The sequence below is a fragment of the Micropterus salmoides genome, unplaced genomic scaffold (assembly GCF_014851395.1).
Source record: "Micropterus salmoides isolate LMB-PRFRI ecotype aquatic unplaced genomic scaffold, ASM1485139v1 Ms_hic_scaffold_2, whole genome shotgun sequence".
Lineage (NCBI taxonomy): Eukaryota > Metazoa > Chordata > Actinopteri > Centrarchiformes > Centrarchidae > Micropterus > Micropterus salmoides.
In genome coordinates this window covers 19,489,850-19,508,686 of record NW_024041150.1, presented here as the reverse complement: position 1 = coordinate 19,508,686, position 18,837 = coordinate 19,489,850, and the positions used below count along the sequence as shown (strand labels likewise).

At 40.1% G+C, this 18,837-nt stretch overlaps 2 protein-coding genes and 1 long non-coding RNA gene across 3 annotated transcripts in view; all 3 read left to right on the top strand.

Annotated features, from left to right (window-relative positions):
* The window catches only part of LOC119912224 (macrophage mannose receptor 1-like), a 357,347-nt gene that overhangs the window by 49,120 nt on the left and 289,390 nt on the right, over positions 1-18,837 (top strand). The window lies entirely within an intron of this gene.
* LOC119912227 (macrophage mannose receptor 1-like) overlaps positions 1-18,837 on the top strand; it is an 85,846-nt gene that overhangs the window by 30,215 nt on the left and 36,794 nt on the right. The gene's annotated exons all lie outside the window — the stretch shown is intronic.
* LOC119912240 lies at positions 8,870-10,260 on the top strand. Its single transcript, XR_005446105.1, has 3 exons — positions 8,870-9,031; positions 9,198-9,240; positions 10,096-10,260. It is a non-coding gene; the product is annotated as an uncharacterized LOC119912240 (long non-coding RNA).

Below are 18,837 nucleotides of genomic sequence, written 5' to 3'. Positions count from 1 at the left end.
CGTCCTGAGGGGAGCCACTCAAATGCAGGAAACAGAGCGTATGAGGGGTCCTGTAAAATCCTGCCAGCTAACCTCAGAGTCTGCTGCTCACATACAGTGGAGAGGGCTCTGACTGGAAGTCCTATTATTTTGGCACAGACTTTAGCTGAGTTTTGCAGGCGGTTTCTGCTTTGCAGAGTGATGGAGTGGAACCAGCAAGAGATGGAAAATGTCATTACGCTCTCAATGAAGGAATAGTAGAACGTTTTGAGGATGACCTTGCTGACCCCAAATGAGTTGAGCTTCCTCAGGAGATAGTGCAGGCATTTCCTTCGTGTCTGAATTAAATTTCATCAGATTGTCGAAGCTTGTGCCCAGGTACTTGTGTTCCTCAACAATTTCTACAGGCTTCCCATGGATAGTGGAACAGCCTGCCACAGCCAGTTCCCTCTGCTTGTTGGAAAAGGTCACTGCCATCTCCTTGGTCTTTTTCATATTTAGTTCTAGACAAGATTTATCACACAATTCCACGAACTCCTGAAGAGCTGAGCTGTGGTGCTGTAATGAGCCTGAAAGCAAAGATAGGAGAACTGTGTCATCGGCGTACTTTACCAAGTAACTACAGTCATTGGTGTAAAGAATAAAAAGCAGAGGTGAAAGGACACAGCCTTGCGGGGAACCAGCTGATGTGTACAGGACATCAGATAATGTGTCATTGACCAGGACTCTCTGTGACCTGTTGGTAAGGAAGTCGATTATCCAAAAAAATCAGTCGGTCGTCTAGGTAGAAAGTAAAGTTTCTCAGCTAGAATATGTGGCTGCAGGAGAAATCAGCGAAAAGGAGTCTGGCTGTCGTGTTAGGAGAATCCAGATGTTTATGGATGGTGTCTGTAATGAAAACCTTTGCATCGTCCAACCCTCTACCTGCGCGATGAGCAAACTGAAGTGGTTCCATCTGTGAGTCTGTTATCTTAATAATATGATTTTTGATGACCCTCTCCATAGCTTTCTTGGCTAGAGAGGTGAGGGGTCATGGGTCTTGAGGTTCATGATCTTGATAGCACCTTTTTTTGGTATGGGAATGACTGTGGAATCCTTCCACAGCTGAGGGACTGTGCCACCATCCAAAAAACAACAAAAACAGTAACCGTAACAGGAAAAACATTAATAATATGATACATTATTAGGCTACTATATTTAATAACTTGTACATTAAATGGGGAACACTTTTTTCTGACTTAAATTAAGTAAGCTGTCCGAATAGAGCGGAGTACAGAAGTCCTAAGCGGCCATCGATTCATATCTTTATTTAACTCTGTTTTCCCGTGATAACGGGATAATTTTCTCGGGATGTCGAGATAATAAAACAGTAGTTTAACAAAGCTCAGTGATTAAGGTGCATGACCCATAGTCTTAAGATTGTGCGTTTAATCCTCATAGAAGATCATCAACAAAATTTTTTTTTTTTTCCATATTCCTCTTCAACAAAGTTGTTGTGAAGATGACTGATTCACATGCTCACAATTAATCACGTGCTGGAGTGTGCGCATCCCGGCGATTGGTCTACATACTTCAATCTATAAACTTTTTATTTCCCCATCATTCCCAGGCAGAGGAAATTCATCCGCTTCTCAAAGTTTCTGAAATAGCCGTCAGGAAATGTGTAGTTAAATGGATTCACCTGAATCTCTTGAAAACAACTTTGTTGAAGAGAATTATTAAAAAACACACAAAAGAAGAAAAAATAAACTTTGCAAAGAGCAGAGGTAGAACCTGCTATCCTTGGGGTGCAAGTCCTGCACACTACTAACTGAGCTAAATGCTGACTCAGCAAGTTAACACGAACATTATCGTAAAGAAATGCATCTGCCCACCCCTGCATTCAGCTGTCACGAGATAATTATCCTGTTATCACGAGAGAGTATATGGGCTGTTAGAGAACTTCCACACTGTTTACAAAGGCCTACTGTTATAACTCCCAGCACTGTTAAGTAGGCTACTTCTGATGCTGCTACTATTTAATTATATCGGTCTTCTCATATAAGGTGCATATAGGCTTCTTCGGATAGGCCCTTTATAATGCTCCAGCCACACTATGCTCACTCCGCCTCACTGTAACAGATCACCTCTGTCTCGCCTAGTGTCAGAACTATGGCGTCTCGTCTTTTCAGTTAAATTATTGTGACTTTTTTTATTAGCACCTCCGCTGATATAACATTAAAGTGCAGCCTATAGTAAAAAGTGTGTTTCATTTTTTAAACATTTTATAATGAGTTCATAGAAAAGCATGTAGGATAAAACAAAACCCAAAGGGAACACTACATTAACAAATGCAACAAATGGACGTCAGGCCTTTTTCAGGGAGCTGAAGCTGCAGTTGTTAAAGTTAATTAAAGCTACTTGCTTAACTTTAGCCAAGCTTACTTGAGGTAAAGGAGAGGGGATATTTTAGTTGGCTATGGAAAACAGTAGTCTAGCTAGCATGAATGCCACTAATATCTATATTGTAGGATTTGAAAACAACATCAGTCCTCACAGAATGTTCATGTCAGTGACTATTAAATATCAGTGTCCCTGTTAATGCTGTTGTACCGGTATATGCTTCAATTCATTTATCAGATGGATATTGGAAGATTTTTTAGCAGAGAGAGAAGATTGGCAGGGCAGCTGATTCTGAGGTCAGCAGTGGTCTACAGGTCTAAGGAATGTGTGGTGTTTTGTTTGCTTTTAACAACAGGCATTTGTTGGCAGGTCAGGCACCATGAGTGCATGTGCTCAGCATCATATCCAGAGGTTGTCTTTGGGAAATAGATGTGTGAGTGCTGCCAGCATTGCGGCAGAGGTTAAAGAGGTTGTCGTTCTAGAAGAAAGCCTCTTCTAAAAATGATGCACAAGAAAGCCTGCAAACAGTTTGCTGAAGACAATCAGAATAAGGACATGGATTACTGGAACCATGTCCTGTAGTCTGATGAGACTAAGATAAACTTATTTGGTTCAGATGGTGTCAAGTGTGTGCGGCGGCACCCAGGTGAGGAGTATAAAGGCAAGTGTGTCTTGCATACTGTCAAGCACGGTGGTGGGAGCGTCATGGTCCGGGGCTGCATGAGTGCTTCCAGCACTGGAGAGCTACAGTTCCAACATGTACTGTGACATACTGAAGCAAAGCATGACTCCCTCCCTTCGGAGACTGGGCCGCAGGCCAGTATTCCAACAACGACCCCAAACACACCTCTAAGACGACCACTGCCTTGCTAAAGAAGCTGAGGATAATAGTAATGGACTGGCCAAGCATGTCTCCAGACCTAAACCCTATTGAACATCTGTGGGGCATCCTGACACGGTGGAGGAGCACAACGTCACTAACATCCACCAGCTAGTGATGTCATCGTTGAGGAGTGGAAGAGGACTCCAGTGGCAACCTGTGAAGCTCTAGTGAACTTCATGCCCAAGAGGGTTAAGGAAGTGCTGGAAAATAATGGTGGCCACACAAAATATTGATACATTTTCACTTAGGGATGTCCTCACTTTTGTTGCCAGCGGTTTAGACATTAATGGCTGTGTGATGTGTTATTTTGAGGGGACAGCAAATTTACACTGTTACAAGCTGTACACTCACTACTTTACATTGTTGAAAAGTGCCATTTCTTCGGTGTTGTCACATGAAATGAAATATGTACAAAAATGTGAGGGGTGTACTCACTTTTGTGAGATACTGTATATAGTTATTGTTACTCCAAATGTTTTATTCCTTCTGCTATCAGGTTATTAAAGCACAGTAGCCACTTTAAATAGGATCCTTATCAACAGCTTACCTATTTTGTTCCATACAGCATTTCAAATACTCCTTCAATGTTCAACATGAATCAAATATTATTTCACACATATACTGTAGTTAATTCATAAATAACAGTAGCTATAATTGGTTCTGTGCTAAAAGTGAAACCTTACCATGAAAATAATGCTACTTCTTTTCAACTGTTTCTGTAGGCAGCAGTTCTATAAGTTTTCCAATACACGTCCCTGCTCAGACAAAATGCTGACTTGCTTATTCACACACCTTTCTTTTTTGTGGTTTCAGTGTTTTTTGTTAGATTGTTTTTTTATTTACATAATTCAGATTATACCGGTAGTTGTGAAGGCAGCATCTACCTCTGCTTCCAGCACCACCCGCAGATGTGTGCGTGTGTGTGTGTGTGCAAGTGAGTGAGTAGCTTGATAATCACACTCAGTGGCCATTTTATGACAGCTTGATATTTGATTGATCTAATAGATTTTTTTGCTGATATGCAAAATATTCTCAAGGTTAATAATAATAATAATAATAATAATAATAATGCTCTGCTAATGCTCTGTCCCCTTTATTTTTTTCGTCGAGATTCAGGAACGGTCTGAGTATCTCAAGGTACGTGCTGGTGCATATGGGACTGAGAGATCAGATATATAACAGGCACAAGGAAGAGCTGGATTTACCAGCTGATCCACAGTCTTAAATAAATTCTAGGATTATGTTGATGTGCAGAAATGAGTTCAGAAAAAAATCATTAATCATTTTATTTATTGTAGGTTAAAATAACTACCAGTTAACACGTAAGTTAAGTAACGTTACTTGCAACTTACGCGATAACGTAACTTAAATAAAAATATTTAATGTAATACTTTTAGTTTCACACGTGACACGAACACCGGTCTCCTGGTTCAAGTCCGGTTTCTGGCACGCCAACCACCCCAAACCCCCCAAACCCCTCCTTCCCAGTCTTTTCTGTTAAATATCATATCCCTACCTTTACTGTCAAAAACTGACGATACAGGGCTTCCCCCACTGCGTTCAACTATGATGCTATAGGGATCCCCAGTGCGTTACAAACATCCACATGTGACTTGGGAGTGAGAACAGGCTGTAAATATCTAAAACTGCTGTTTTGTGTCTGTATTTTTGGAGTTTTTTAGAGATGATACATTTACAGACGGATTGTTAATCTTTTCACACAAATAATATTGAGATAAATCTATCTCTACTGCATACAGTAATGAATATCAATGAATTGCCACCGAGCATGTAACTTAGGAGAAGAATGTGGTATAGCCTACCTGGGTACTTTTCAGGTGTGGAGGTAAGCAGAAGCAGGATGTGCAGCAGGATCACCACCATGCTTATCAAACCTTCTCTAAACAAATCAAAACAAAGCCTACCTGGCAACAACACAAACAGGGTGAGAACTGAACAGACAAGTGGAAAACACATAAAACCAGCATTAGGATGGAGGGTGGTTTGCTGCCTTCACAGATCATTGTGCAGGTGATTTAACCCCTCAGTATGCCTAGTAGCCTACCTTAACATGACATGAACATTTGTTTGCCCCGGTGCCTCTCTCTGTTATAGCTGGCTTCTTTGTGATACTGCTTTTGCTCACTGAACAAGAGTCTGCCGCTTAGCAGCAAAACAAAAAATTTGAAAAATAAAATGTCAAAGATTGCCCCAAAAACTATATATTCGTACTGTCACCCAAGTCAAGATTTATTTAACAAAGATAGATGTAATCATTTCCAAAATTCACAATGTGGTTTTATCTAATGAAATATTCTGCTTCAATCTATATTTGTTGGCATTTAGACTTTTTTATAAACTACATTTTCACTGTTTGCTCTCCCGCTTGCTGCACACAAAGGGAGGCACACACCTGTATTAATGGGGCGATTAAAGAAAGTTGATTTAATAAAAACATCCAAACTCATTTACTATGATGAATTACTTTATTGAAATTGAGGATTTTGTTCAAGGAATTTTTATGATCATAAAATCATCATAAAATATGACAACAGACATTCAAAGCTTCATTCAAAAATCTCTGTAGAAGCTTAATACAGCACTAAGTAGGCTAATAGCATATTAGACACAACAGGCTGGACAATGTCATCCATGCAACAGTGACTTTATCACCTGCAGCTCTGCTTTTGTGTTTTTGTTGTTTTTTACACAAATATCATCATAAAAAAGCATAATAATGATAAGTGTGTACAGTTTGACACATCAAAAGGTCTTATGAGGACATTTATTTGGCCCTACTCCCAGGACAACATAACTGTGAGGGAGTGGCAGGTGAAATCTTATGGCATACAGTATGTGGACTATCTTCCTCTGAACAAAGCACTGTCAGAGGTTGCACACCTCTGGAGCAATTAGAGGTTAAGTGAAATGTCAGGAAGGTATGAATGTATGAAAAAACAGGTACCTTGGTACCAGGTAGGAAATCTTCCTCTGAACACACACTCTCTGATAACAAAATAATGATAATAAAAGATGTATCATTACTCTATACAGACTAAAGCTTTTTGACAAAAGTATGTTCAGCAGGAATGATTTTGGTATCATTTTATTTAATCTAAATCAGTGTTTCTGTGTTCGGAGGAGGACGGGTGGCGCTAGAAGCCATTTTTTGTAAATGGGGGCGCTGAGGTGCTCTTGGGGCGCGTTTGTTGAGGTCAAAGTTTTAAGCCGAGTTTACGCCAAAGATTAACAACAATACAAGTTTAAACTTTTAACTATTTGCAAAAAACCCTGTGGTCTGCAACATTAAAACCTGCCAGTTTACTTCACTGTGGCTGGACAAGATGGTGTGTGTCATAACTCTTCTTCTCTGTTTCTGTCAGATACTTGTGGCGCATCTCTGTGCTGCCTTCAGGGGAAGTCAGAGTATCATCTATAAAAGTTTTTCATAGCAATACTCCATGAATGCCTTGTTATCGCATTGGTTACACATTTACAAGATATAGGATACACAAAATATTATGAATTCTCATTAAATGGTGACGTTAGTCTCGCAATATTAGGCTATGACTTTCTAGAGAACACAGATCAATGACCGAGAGATTCTGAATGTGCAGAAAGGTTTGAATAGGAGCAGAAAACCTGCTAAAACAGAAAAGCTATTAAAGTCCAGTCAGTAACTGAATTAAAATGAATTAATGTATTACTGAGGTGAAAAGGCACCACATGCACAGAGGTTAACAGAAGACACAAAAGTGGAGGGAAGACTAAATTATGTGTGTTGACTCAGCATGGATGAGATTAAACAAGTTGATCTACAGGAGGAACAGCCTATTTAAAAGCAATTAAGAATGCCTGAGAGCCTTACTGCTAATATTATATTATATCTTTATATTTTGAAATGTCACCTGCCACTTGCTGAATTTTGTGCTTCCATTTATAAAAATAAAAAAAATGACACTATTAATTGGAGCAGAAATTTTCAGAATGCAGGAAATTAAGTCTTTAATGCTCAAAATCTTCTGGGGGAGGATCAAGGCCCACACTTACTAAGTTCCCATCCAAGAAAACAGTCTCTGGTTTAACACCCAGTTTCTGGGAAGAACATTCACTTATTAATTAAATATAATTAATACTCGCATGGCTTTTTTGTTCCCTGGGAAAGTAATAAATATGTTGTTTGTCATTCAATTATGTGCCTTTTTGAAATGTTTAACAGTAATAATATATTGTATTAAAACACTGTAAATGACAAAAGAAACTGCTCTGCGCTATGTAGCGTGAGACAAGGGAATATTGACTCACAGGGGTCGGGTTTAATCAGATCTGCATAGATGTCCATCAGTGCATTTCAAATGAAAATGTGATGAAAATTTTATCTTTTACTTCCTGACAGCAAGGTTGTTTTTGTCACACAAGAGCCTGTTTTTCTTGACCAAAGCGCCTATCCTGTACCCGGTGAAAATTGTGATTGCTAGTTTCCAACCGACGCAGTTGTCATTTTCACGCCAGGTGCCCACCTTGTTTAAATAGCAAATGCACTCGTGCTCATCTGTGCGCCCATGGGAGTGCTGGTGCTAAAATGAGGCGCGGTCAGCCAAATTGTTGGCGCATTTCTATCTTGAGGCAGCAGAAAGCCATTGACCAAAAAACAGGTCTAAAGTCAATGGCGCAGTATTGAACTGTTTTTAGTTATTTTGGAGACGCATTATTCCGCTAAGAGAGGCGCTTTGCGCATTTACGCACGAGGCACAGCAGCGTAACATCATTGATTATTAAAATCTCCCGACACGCAGACAGGATCGGCCAGGATCTAAAGTCTATTCATGTTCTGTGTTCTTCTACACATGGTAAAGGTCTCACACACAGTCAAGGTTCATAAGGTGAAAGTGTTTGGAGTGAAGCAGCCCTCCTCCTGATCAATCCTGAGCTCCATCAGAGCGTCTAAATTATTTCAGATGTTAAAAGTTGAATTATTTTTCTTCTGGAGAGTTTAATCTGTCACGTTTATAACTACAGTTTTTTATTTGTTGTGACTTTATTGCGCACATGGAAGCGTTTTAAATGACTGACAGCAGATTCTAATCATGAAAGTAAATCGTTCAGGAAAACACTCATACATCAATAAAACACAAAATAAAGAAGCCAGTGTAGGTGAGAGATGTGACCCACGACCGGTTCATCATATAATAACGCAGCACAGTGGGGATCCAGACGTTTCATAGAGGACACAGCGTCTGTCTGTCTCTCTGTTAACAGACCCCAGTCTGCAGTGAAGTTGAACATTAGGCTTCATGATCAGAGACACTTTTTATATCACGTTCACACCTCTGTCCATATCCTCTCTGCTGTGAGTCTGCAATTATGGTTTTAACAATGCGTCATTATAATAGCAATGCCCCAAGGTACAAGCCATCTGGCTTTTAAAGAGAATGGGAGATGGTGTATTGAATGCTACGCCCAAAACACACCCATGACTAATTCACAGACTAAGTACAACCCTTTTGAACCGTGCGCCTGGTTCACTGGCCGTTTTTTCCTCCGTTAAACTAACAAAATTGGAGCTAGACACGCCCCAAAAGCACCTGCGCCACGCACTTCACGCCGTGCGCTCACATCGTTAAAATAGGGCCCTAAATCTTAACTGCCTTCAGTACTTAACGGCAGCTGAGCAACGATAAACATCAAACAAGTACTGAGCTTCTGTACAAGCAGCACACGGTAACTGACAGTCGGGGGCGTCTGAAGTCTTGATTTTTTTAGAAGGAGGAAGTGAAAGAGATACTGGTAAGTAAAATGAATAACTTTATCATATTCTGCAGGGAAAGTTATTGGTTATCCATATACTGACACATATCCACGCATAACCTCATATAAAAGGTAAGTGGAGTTGGTTTGCACATTTTAGTAGAAATAGAGTAACATATATGTTTTCAAATGTTTTTTTCCAAAGGTCTGCCTCATGGATTGTGGGCTGATCATCTTTGTGCTCACAGGTTGGTGCCTCTTTTTTGATTATTCTGTTGTTTGTTTGAGCAAGATCACGTGCACTGATGATATCTGGCTCATGGTCAAGGTGTACAGCAGACAAGCCAGTTTCTGACAAGCCAATAGATCTCCCTCCATCCTACACCTATTGAACTAAGAGAAAAAATCCAGAGTGAACACATAGATCAGATAAGTACCCTTTGTCAGTACAGACAATGGTATTTTAATTAAATATATGAACATATGGTCCTGCCCCAGATGCTCAAGTCAAAAGGAAGGAAGCATTATCTAATCAAAGTCAGGCCCAAAGAGTTTCAAGGGAAGAATTATTTTTTATCAGTGCCCCCTCTCTTCTGGGACTGAGCCAGTTGTCTTTATTATTGTAGAATCAACATATTGTACATTATTAAGCAGTCGTCACTCAGTACTGCATATGTAGTAAGTATTTCTGCGACAAACTGAGTCAAAGGGTACAACTTATATTACAGAAAATGTTTAAAATGACAAACATATTTGTAGTTGAACTGGTTCTATTTTATTGTCAGTGGTAAACAGTGAACACATTCACTGAGGCAGACTGAAACTTGTTCTGACTCAAGCTGATAGACAAAGTGCGAAGGCACCAGACATTAAATCTAGCAGGACTGTTTGGTTCAGTTTCAGAGAGCATTAATTTTTTCCATGCTCTGTAGTCATGCTACAGTGTACGCTACAAAAATTTCACCAACGAGGAAAATGTATTGTAAAACCTCACAGTACCGCTGAACCCACCTGATGCATAGTGCCTCTTCATGTTCACTGTAAAAGAGTCTTCATGCTTTATCATAAATAAGTAATAAAAAACTGAATATTCTTTGTTTTAGGAGCACTGGTCAATGTTGCCTCTGCCCAAACTCGTCAGTACTACTTTGAGAGTACACCACTGAACTGGACTGAAGCTCAGAGCTTCTGCAGACAGGTCTACAGTGACCTGGCCACCATAGAAACCATATCTGACGTCAGTACCGTACTCAGCACCACACCGAGCTACAGAGGCAAGTTCTCAATATTGGAAACATATATAGAACATAAACATAATATATATATATACTGTATAATCATATACAAACATAACAGCCAGACAACAACCAAGTTTTTGATAAACTTACTATGATTAGATAAAATTATATAATATGATATTATGGAGGGCGGCATGGTGGTTAGCACTGTTGCCTCACAGCAAGAAGGTCGTGGGTTCCAACCCCGGTTAACCCGGCCATTTTGTGTGGAGTTTGCATGTTCTCATGTCTGCGTGGGTTCTCTCGGGGTACTTCGGCTTCCTCCCACCGTCCAAAGACATGCAGTCTAGGTTAATTGGCGACCCTAAATTGTCCTTACGTGTGAGTGTGAGCGTGAGTGGTTGTTCGTCTATGTGTGGCCCTGCGATGGACTGGCGACCTGTCCAGGGTGTACCCCGCCTTGCGCCCAATGTCAGCTGGGATTGGCTCCAGCGCCCCCCCCCCCCCGCGACCCTGTATGCAGGATAAGCGGTTGACGATGGATGGATGGATGGATATTATGGAATGTGAAAGAACAAGAAAGGCCCTCAATGAAAAATAGAGGAGACATAATTCAAGGGATGTTAAGTTTTTTACATTTTAGGTAATTCCGCAAGTTTTTTGATTCCAGCTGTTATATAATGAACATCTGTTTGAACAGGCAAGGCTTGGATAGGCCTCTATGATCACAGCTGGAAATGGTCCCTGAGTAACAGCAGCTTCTATGGTGAAGCAGACACGGGGTTTAGAAACTGGGCTCCTGGACGTCCCATCAATCCAAATGGTCAACAGAACTGTGTGCTGCTTCTAAACAATTACTATTACTATTACTATTACAATTACAATAACTTCCTTGGAACATGGATGGACATTAATTGCAACATCTACTACTTATCTGTGTGCTACAACGGTGAGTTTTATTATAGCGTAAGAATTAACAAAAACCTAAATAGATCTTCTACATAGCACATTGTTAATAACTTCTCTTATATTTCCAGGTTCAGTAAATGGCACATCATCCTTTGTAAAAGTCAACAAATATTTGAAGTGGACTGAAGCTCAGAGATACTGCAGGGAGAATTATGTCGATCTAGCCAGGTACAGTGTGCACTGATGAAGACTCCAACACATACAATAGTTCAGTACTGAACCAACTACTTAACAACTACTATCTGTTCTGTTGATGAAACTCAGATTATTTAGTATTGTGACAGATGATAGGAATCCCAAATGGATTGGATGATCTTCCCTATTGTTTTATTTGATCTTTTTTTAAATTCAAACCTATTGGTGTTAAGGGATTCCCAAAGGGTCTTTTTCAGAAACTTACAGGTGTGAAAGTTGTGAGAGGATATCCAGGACAGATTAGAGGTGATTTGGTGCCAATATATTCATAAATGAGCAAGCTATTGAAATTATTCACTTGTAATGTGCAAAATTAAGAATTTAATTCATTTATTTATTTTCATGTTTGTTTACAAACTTACAGGTGTGAAATGTTTGAGGGTGGTCACTAGTTATATTAGCAGTGGTTTGAGATTTTTATGTAGAAAAAAAAAAGTTATTGAAGATTGAAATGGATGTGTTGCAATTTGCAGAAGGTCCCTAACTCCCCCTACAGTGACAGGGGCATTTGACAGACATTCAGTGCATTGCGCTCTGGACTGCATCTTTATCTTCAGTGATTTTGAGGTGATCACAACTGTGAAACTTCTGCCTGAATTAACTCTCCAATATATCCCAAAACTGGGAGAAATAGTGATTTTGACAGGGAGGTATTGAAGGTAACAGGCGCGAAAACCGACAAATGTTGAATATTAAACTAACCCCGGTTCTGTTGTTGGCCTCTAAAGAATAAAACGGTTAACATTTGGATCTATGCTGTACGTGAGCCGAGATTAACCCTTACATGTCATCACGTTTTGTGTGCGGTGTCTTCTGGGACAAACCATATTTGGAAGTTCACCTTCTGTCAACTTCCACCAGACCAACCGATCTTAATTAGCAATAAACCGATTAAACTGATTCCAAAATAACTACAACATGATGCAGATTTGTTAAACATATAAATTCATGCTTTGTCTGGTCTGCCAGCAAGACAGCAGGACAACAAATTCTAAAAGTTTGTTTTCTGAATGGAGTTTGGATCGATCAGGGCTATGCTATGCTAACTTGCTCACAGTAAAGTACAATGATAGCTGGAATAAAGTTACAGACACATGTTTTCTGAAATCACCAGGTAGTTCAACCTCCTTGCTTTCTTTTCTCCCAGCAATGTCCAGTTTTGTCTGTTTTTATAAATATATATAAATATGAATGCTAACAACAACACTGGAACCGGATGTGCATGGAAGCTAGCTGCTGAGAAGCTCCAGTGAAGACAAATCAACGTAGAAAGTGTAGCAAACCTAGATCTAGTTATGCATTTTAATAAATTTTTGAGAATTAATACCCAATTATGAATTTTAATATTCATAAAATCAACAATATTCCTCGTTTCAGGGCACCACCGGAGTTGTTATAATCCTAGAGTCTCCAGACCTCTAGGTAGTTTTTAATAATTATACAATTATTACTAGTGATCAGTTAATAATCGCTCAATTATCTTAAATCAGTCAGTCAGTCTCATATCTAAAGGGTCAATTTTCTTGGCAGGGACGTAGAAATAGGCAACACACACAGTTCTTGATTATATTACAGTGAATTTATTCTCTAATGTGATAAAAAGGATGGATGAATACCGGGAAAATAAACAATTGCTGAACAATGAGCCTGGAGGCTCATACGGCATAGGAGAACTAATTAAAGTAAGCTAACGTTATGAGTTTAGGAGTTAAAAGGAAATCTCTGACCACAGAATGTTGGTTAGGTCTTACGGCTTGTCGATGGCCTGCTTTGGCCTGTTGCACGGGTCCCATGCTAGCTGCCGATCCTGGCTTTTTGCTAGGGATTCTCCGGGGTTCTCTGTGTCTGATTGAAGAAAACGCCTCCTCCGTCTGGCAATTCAGCTGTTTTCAGGTTTCCTTCGTTGCCGCTGGCGAGCCCACGTGGCTTGGTCTGACCTCTGTGAAGTTGGCTCGACGGAAAAAGCTTAAAAATGGAACTTGGTCCTGAATGGAACCTGAATTAGTCCAGTGTAACTTAATGGACTGATAACTTTAACAAAACGAAAGAAAGAAAATAAAACAAACTGAGGGACAGATCGATGTCGCGGCACTTCATGTGTGTAGCTTCAAGCGAACAAAAGGCCTGTTTCACTGGCCGAGTCTCAGGGCGTTGCCTGGCGAGGCATGCCGGACGCGTGCCGAAGCGTCCAGAGTGCCCAGAGCCGAGAGAGAGCCAAGGGGGCAAAGAGAAGAGAGCGAACAACGTCGCGTGTCGCTCTTTTGTTGCCTGGGGCGTGGTTCCCCAGAGGGCGTTTCAGGTTTCCCAAGAGACTGCCTTTCTAAACTTAAGGTCTAAAGGAAAATAAATCTATTTGCGCATATAATAATCAAATATTTTCCACAATCTAACCTCAATGGTCAAACAGTTGTACTGTTCTAAGTTAAGCATTTGGTAACAGGAAACAATTGTCACATTATTGGTCAGGATATTTATACATTTAACGGCATTTCCAACGAGGGTATGTAATACTTATTTCGTCCACTTGGGGGATCTCAGGTTACATGAGGAAAGCTTAGATTAATCCAAGATCATCTCTCCTTAGGAACCGGGGAATTATTGTTGATTCATCCTTAAATTCAAGATGGCGATTAAGAGTATAGTAAAACATTCCTTTATCATCATTTCTAAAGGAATTTTGTAAGAAAGTATTATGAAGAAGCATTGATTACATTAGATGAGGGAGTGTCTTGCTGAAGATAAAAACACTGCAAAAGTAATTTATTTAGACTCTTTTCAGCACTAATATCAACAACAGATAGCAACAACTTGTTAACATAACTACTCAAATAGAGGCAAACGTAATCAAGTAACTAAAGATTTAATTAATCTTTGAGTCTTTGGAGACTCCAGTCTTTGGTTATTTAAAGTTCGGCTTTCTGGGTTATGTCACAACTTGGGTGAGACAGGGGTGTCCCTTTGATGGGGTAATAAAACACAGAGAAAGGTCAGTTGCCACGGTTACATGTGTGGGGGGGCCGGTTTTGATAGGCTGTTAAGGGAAATGCTAAATGCTGCCCCGCGTTATCAGCTTCGTAGATCAAAAAGGTGCCAGTTTTATGATCAACTGCCCACGCATAGCACTTAAAGAAAGCAACTTTGACCCCCCCTTCTTCTCCGGGGGAGGAGAGAGTAGCTCCAAATTTATTCAATATAAAATGCACAAATCCACACTGTTGTTCACTACAAAAGTAAAAAGCTAATTTAATAAAAGCAGTTAACTCTGAGCTCCTCCCGCAAGTAAACGGCGTAGTTGTCAGAGCAGAATCCGACCGACTACGGGTGTTTATTTCTCCAATGGTTGCAGCGCTCTCCCCCAAGTTTAGCAGCTCTCAGCCGCCCAGCAGATTTTCAATCCCCCTCTCTGTCCGGACCTCTCCACACATCGCTCTGAAGCCTCAGTGACGTACGGACAATGTCAACACTGATAGGCAATCGCGACTCAGCGTCATGCAACTTCTTCGCTTGAGTTGAAAATATTCAAGTCACGCGAATTCCTTCACGTCGCTTCGCGCCACCAGACAGGAAATCATGGCTTCTTTAAAAGCAATAAAGAATGCCTGAGAGCCTCACTGCATTATATTCTATTATAATTAAATATTTTGAATTGTCCCCTGCCAGATGAATTTTGTGTTTCCCTTTTATATAATAAGACATTTCCACCATAAATTGGTGCAGAAAAGGCAGAAATTGGAGCAGAAATTTTCACCAGAATGCAGGAAGTTAAGTGTTTAATGCTCAAAATCTTCTGGGGGAGAACTCTGAGCTCCTCCCGCGGGTAAACAGCGTAGTTGTCAGAGCATAATCCAGACCGACTACGGGTGGTTTTTTTTGGCCCGAAAGCTGCAGCGCTGCTCCCCGTACACTTCCCCGTTCTTTAGCAGTGCCCGCGAGGTTAGCGGTGCCAGCTGGCCGGTGCCACTCACGCCCACAGAGCCTGGTCCCAGTTATTCAGACCACTGCAGCAGCAACAACAGAGCTGCAGAGACAGAGGAAAGGCAGTGTTTTCTATACGTTCATTTATTTATACTGACCTTCATTTTTTATTTTTTTTTACTTGGCCTATTTAAAATTGTATTTGATTGTAGATCAGCACCGTAGTGCATTCGCGCAGCACATCCACTCACTCGTCTCTCTCTCTCTCTCTCAAACACCGGAGCACAAATCTGTCCAACACAACGCTGGCAATGGCGGAGACCCAGCTTTAAAAAAGTTATTAGTAATGAGTAATGGTTTAAAGTACATCAAGGACCATCTGGCTCATGATGTAGCCTACAGAACATTCTCAATTGAGTTATTGCCTTAAATGTATAAGCACTTGTGAAAAATAAACTACAGAAGTATTATGAAAGGGGCCTGTTGCTTTATTGTTCTAATAGAGAATTACATTGTTAGTTTACTGTTGTGGTTACAGTACTTGCTTTTAATTTGCTTTTATTTTATATAGTTCCAAAGCAAAAATCTTTGTTAAACAGTTTAAAAGTTTGTATAAATCTGTGAATTATAGGAGTATCCTACGCTGTCTTGTCTTCTCCCCTTGTTTCCGCCTGACGTTGATGCTGGTGTTCATTCTGAATAGTAAACCTCGTTCACTTAATGGTAACATTAGCTAGTTAGGCTAATTATATATTTAATTAGTTAAATGGTTTAATTAGGGTTAGTAACTGACAAAAATAATCGTGACTAGTTGACTAATCGAATAAATAATTAACAGATTAGTCGACTACGAAAATAGTCACTAGTTGCAGCCCTATTCTACAGTAGCTGACAAACAGCGCTATAGAGCACGTTTCGTCACTAAGTTCTTGTTCTACTTCTGAAGAACAATATAGTAATAATATACTGCAGAGGTCTGCAAATAAGGTTTGCGTCTGAGCAGTATTTGTAACCATTAGATGGTGGATCGGAATATAATCCATAATTGTTGGCGCACATTTAAGTTGTTTTGCACGCGTGTTTCAGGCGTGCTGTTTCCTTTGGCTTAAAATAATAAAATAAAATAAAATAATAAACTTTCAAAAGTCTGAACTTAACGTCGGATATGCCAATCCATTTATTAACATAACAAAAATAAAACATTTATTCAATAATAACTTAACTCAAGTCAGTCTCCATAATTACACGCCGTGCCTCACGGTCAAAAACCATGCACCTCGCAGTGCGCCACACCTGCACTAATTACCAAATGTCTTAAGTAGACTTGTGGCTGCACACAGCGCCAACCCATGGCTATACACAAAATGGCTCCAACACAACCGGCCCCTAATTGTTCATGGCAATACAAGACATAACAATTATAAACATATACACATATGGAGACATAAATGCAACAAAAACATCTTACAATAAAAACAACAAACAAATAAACGAACAAATAAACCCCTATTTGGTGTGTTTGTTCACTTTTACATTGACTGTTCTACCAATAGGCCTAATTTTGTCACTGGTCTCTCAACTATGTTTGTTTTGGTTTTGATTTGCACAGATCTAACTATGCCCGATTTGTCCGGAAAAGATTTAATAATTCTTCCAATCATCTAAGAATTTCGTGGTGCAGTAGCATCCGCAACCAAAACGATATCTCCTACTGTAAGATTACGTTTTGTTTTGTTCCACTTTTGTCTCTCCTGTAGAGTAACGAGATACTCTTTTGTCCACCTTTTCCAGAATAAATCTGAAAGATACTGAGCCTGTTTCCATCTTCGTCTTACGTACTGGTCTCTTTGATCAAACAGGCCTGGAGGCAAAATTGGTTTCCTTTTCAAAGTAAGAAGATGATTAGGTGTCAGGGGTTCTAAATCATTAGGATCCTCAGAAACTCTCGTAATTGGTCGGTCATTCAAGATTGCTTCAGCTTCGCATAAGACTGTGACTAAGGTTTCATCAGATAAAGTCTGTAGATGTAAAACAGATACCAAGACCTTTCTGACCAGTCTGATCATGCTTTCCCAAGCACCACCATGATGTGAAGCTGTAGGTGGGTTGAACGTCCATTTGGTGTTGTCATGAATTAAAACTTTCTCAATTGATTTGTTGTTTAACTCTGCAATTGCTCTTTTTAGCTCCTTCTCTGCTCCTGTGAAATTTGTGCCATTGTCTGAGCGAAAGTGTGCTACGGGTCCTCTTCGGCATATGAATCGACGAATAGCACTGATGCAAGAGTCCGTGTCCAATGAGTGCGCCACTTCTAAATGAACTGCCCTGCTGGCCATACATGTAAAGATAACTCCATAACGTTTCACATAGGAACGCCCTTGCTTTACTCCCAAATTAGTAAATGGAGGTAAGTCTGGAGTAATCCTTTCTTTGGGAAGATCAGCCATTTTTTGATCACACACTTTTCCTTTGTGACGTTTGCAAAAAGTACAACTTGACAAGATTTTTCTTGCTGCAGCATTGGCATGTGTGACCCAGAACTTTTCTCTCAATTTGGAGAGGATGTAATTTCTCCCACCATGCCTTGTCTGTTCATGAACATTTTTAAGAATTAACATGGAGATGTACTGATCTTTACACAGGATGACTGGGTGTTTGTTCTCTTCGGGCATTGTAGTCCTGGACAATCTTCCACCTACTCTTAACAGTCCATCCTCTAGAACAGGATTCAGCTTGTAGATAGGGCTACACTTTGTTACAGGTTTTCCTGTCCTTAGTGCACAAATCTCTTTGTCAAATCTTTCCCTTTGACAGAACTGAAGGATAGCATTTTCTGCCGCTAATAGATCCTCAGTTGATATACTGTCTCGTCCTGATGACTTTCTGGCTTCCAACATTTTCTTGTCCACATAACAAAGATCAGCCATTTCAACCATCACAAGTTGCTTTCTTCTTTGACTCAACTCCAATAGAGTCTTCTTAACCTTGAGTAACCATGCAACTGCAACCTTCAACCTTTTCCAGTCAGAGAAATATGTGATTGGTTGCATTATCCTCTTGAATAGTTATTGTGTTGGTAGAGATCTCCAGTTTGACCTCTGGATCATCCTCTTCTATTGTGGATTCTACTTCATAATGTATCCACGTTTCTCTTGCTTTCCACAGGAATTCTGGACCTGATAACCACGTTTTGCTGTTCAGAAGCTTGTGGACTGTCAGTCCTCTAGATGCGTCATCTGCAGGATTTTGTTTTGTGTGAACATATCGCCACTGTGCTGGGTCTGAAGCTTCCCTAATGATGCTTATTCTGTTGGCCACGAATGTTCGGAATCTTTTGTTTTCATTGCTGATGTACTTCAAAACTGTGCTACTATCAGTCCAGAAACAGGATCTTGGTAAAGAAAGCTGTAACTCTGATTTTACCATCTTGTCCACCCGAACAGCTAAAACAGCAGCAGTGAGTTCCAAACGAGGGATGGTTATGGGTTTAAGTGGTGCTACTCTGGCCTTTCCAAGAAGAAAGGAAAC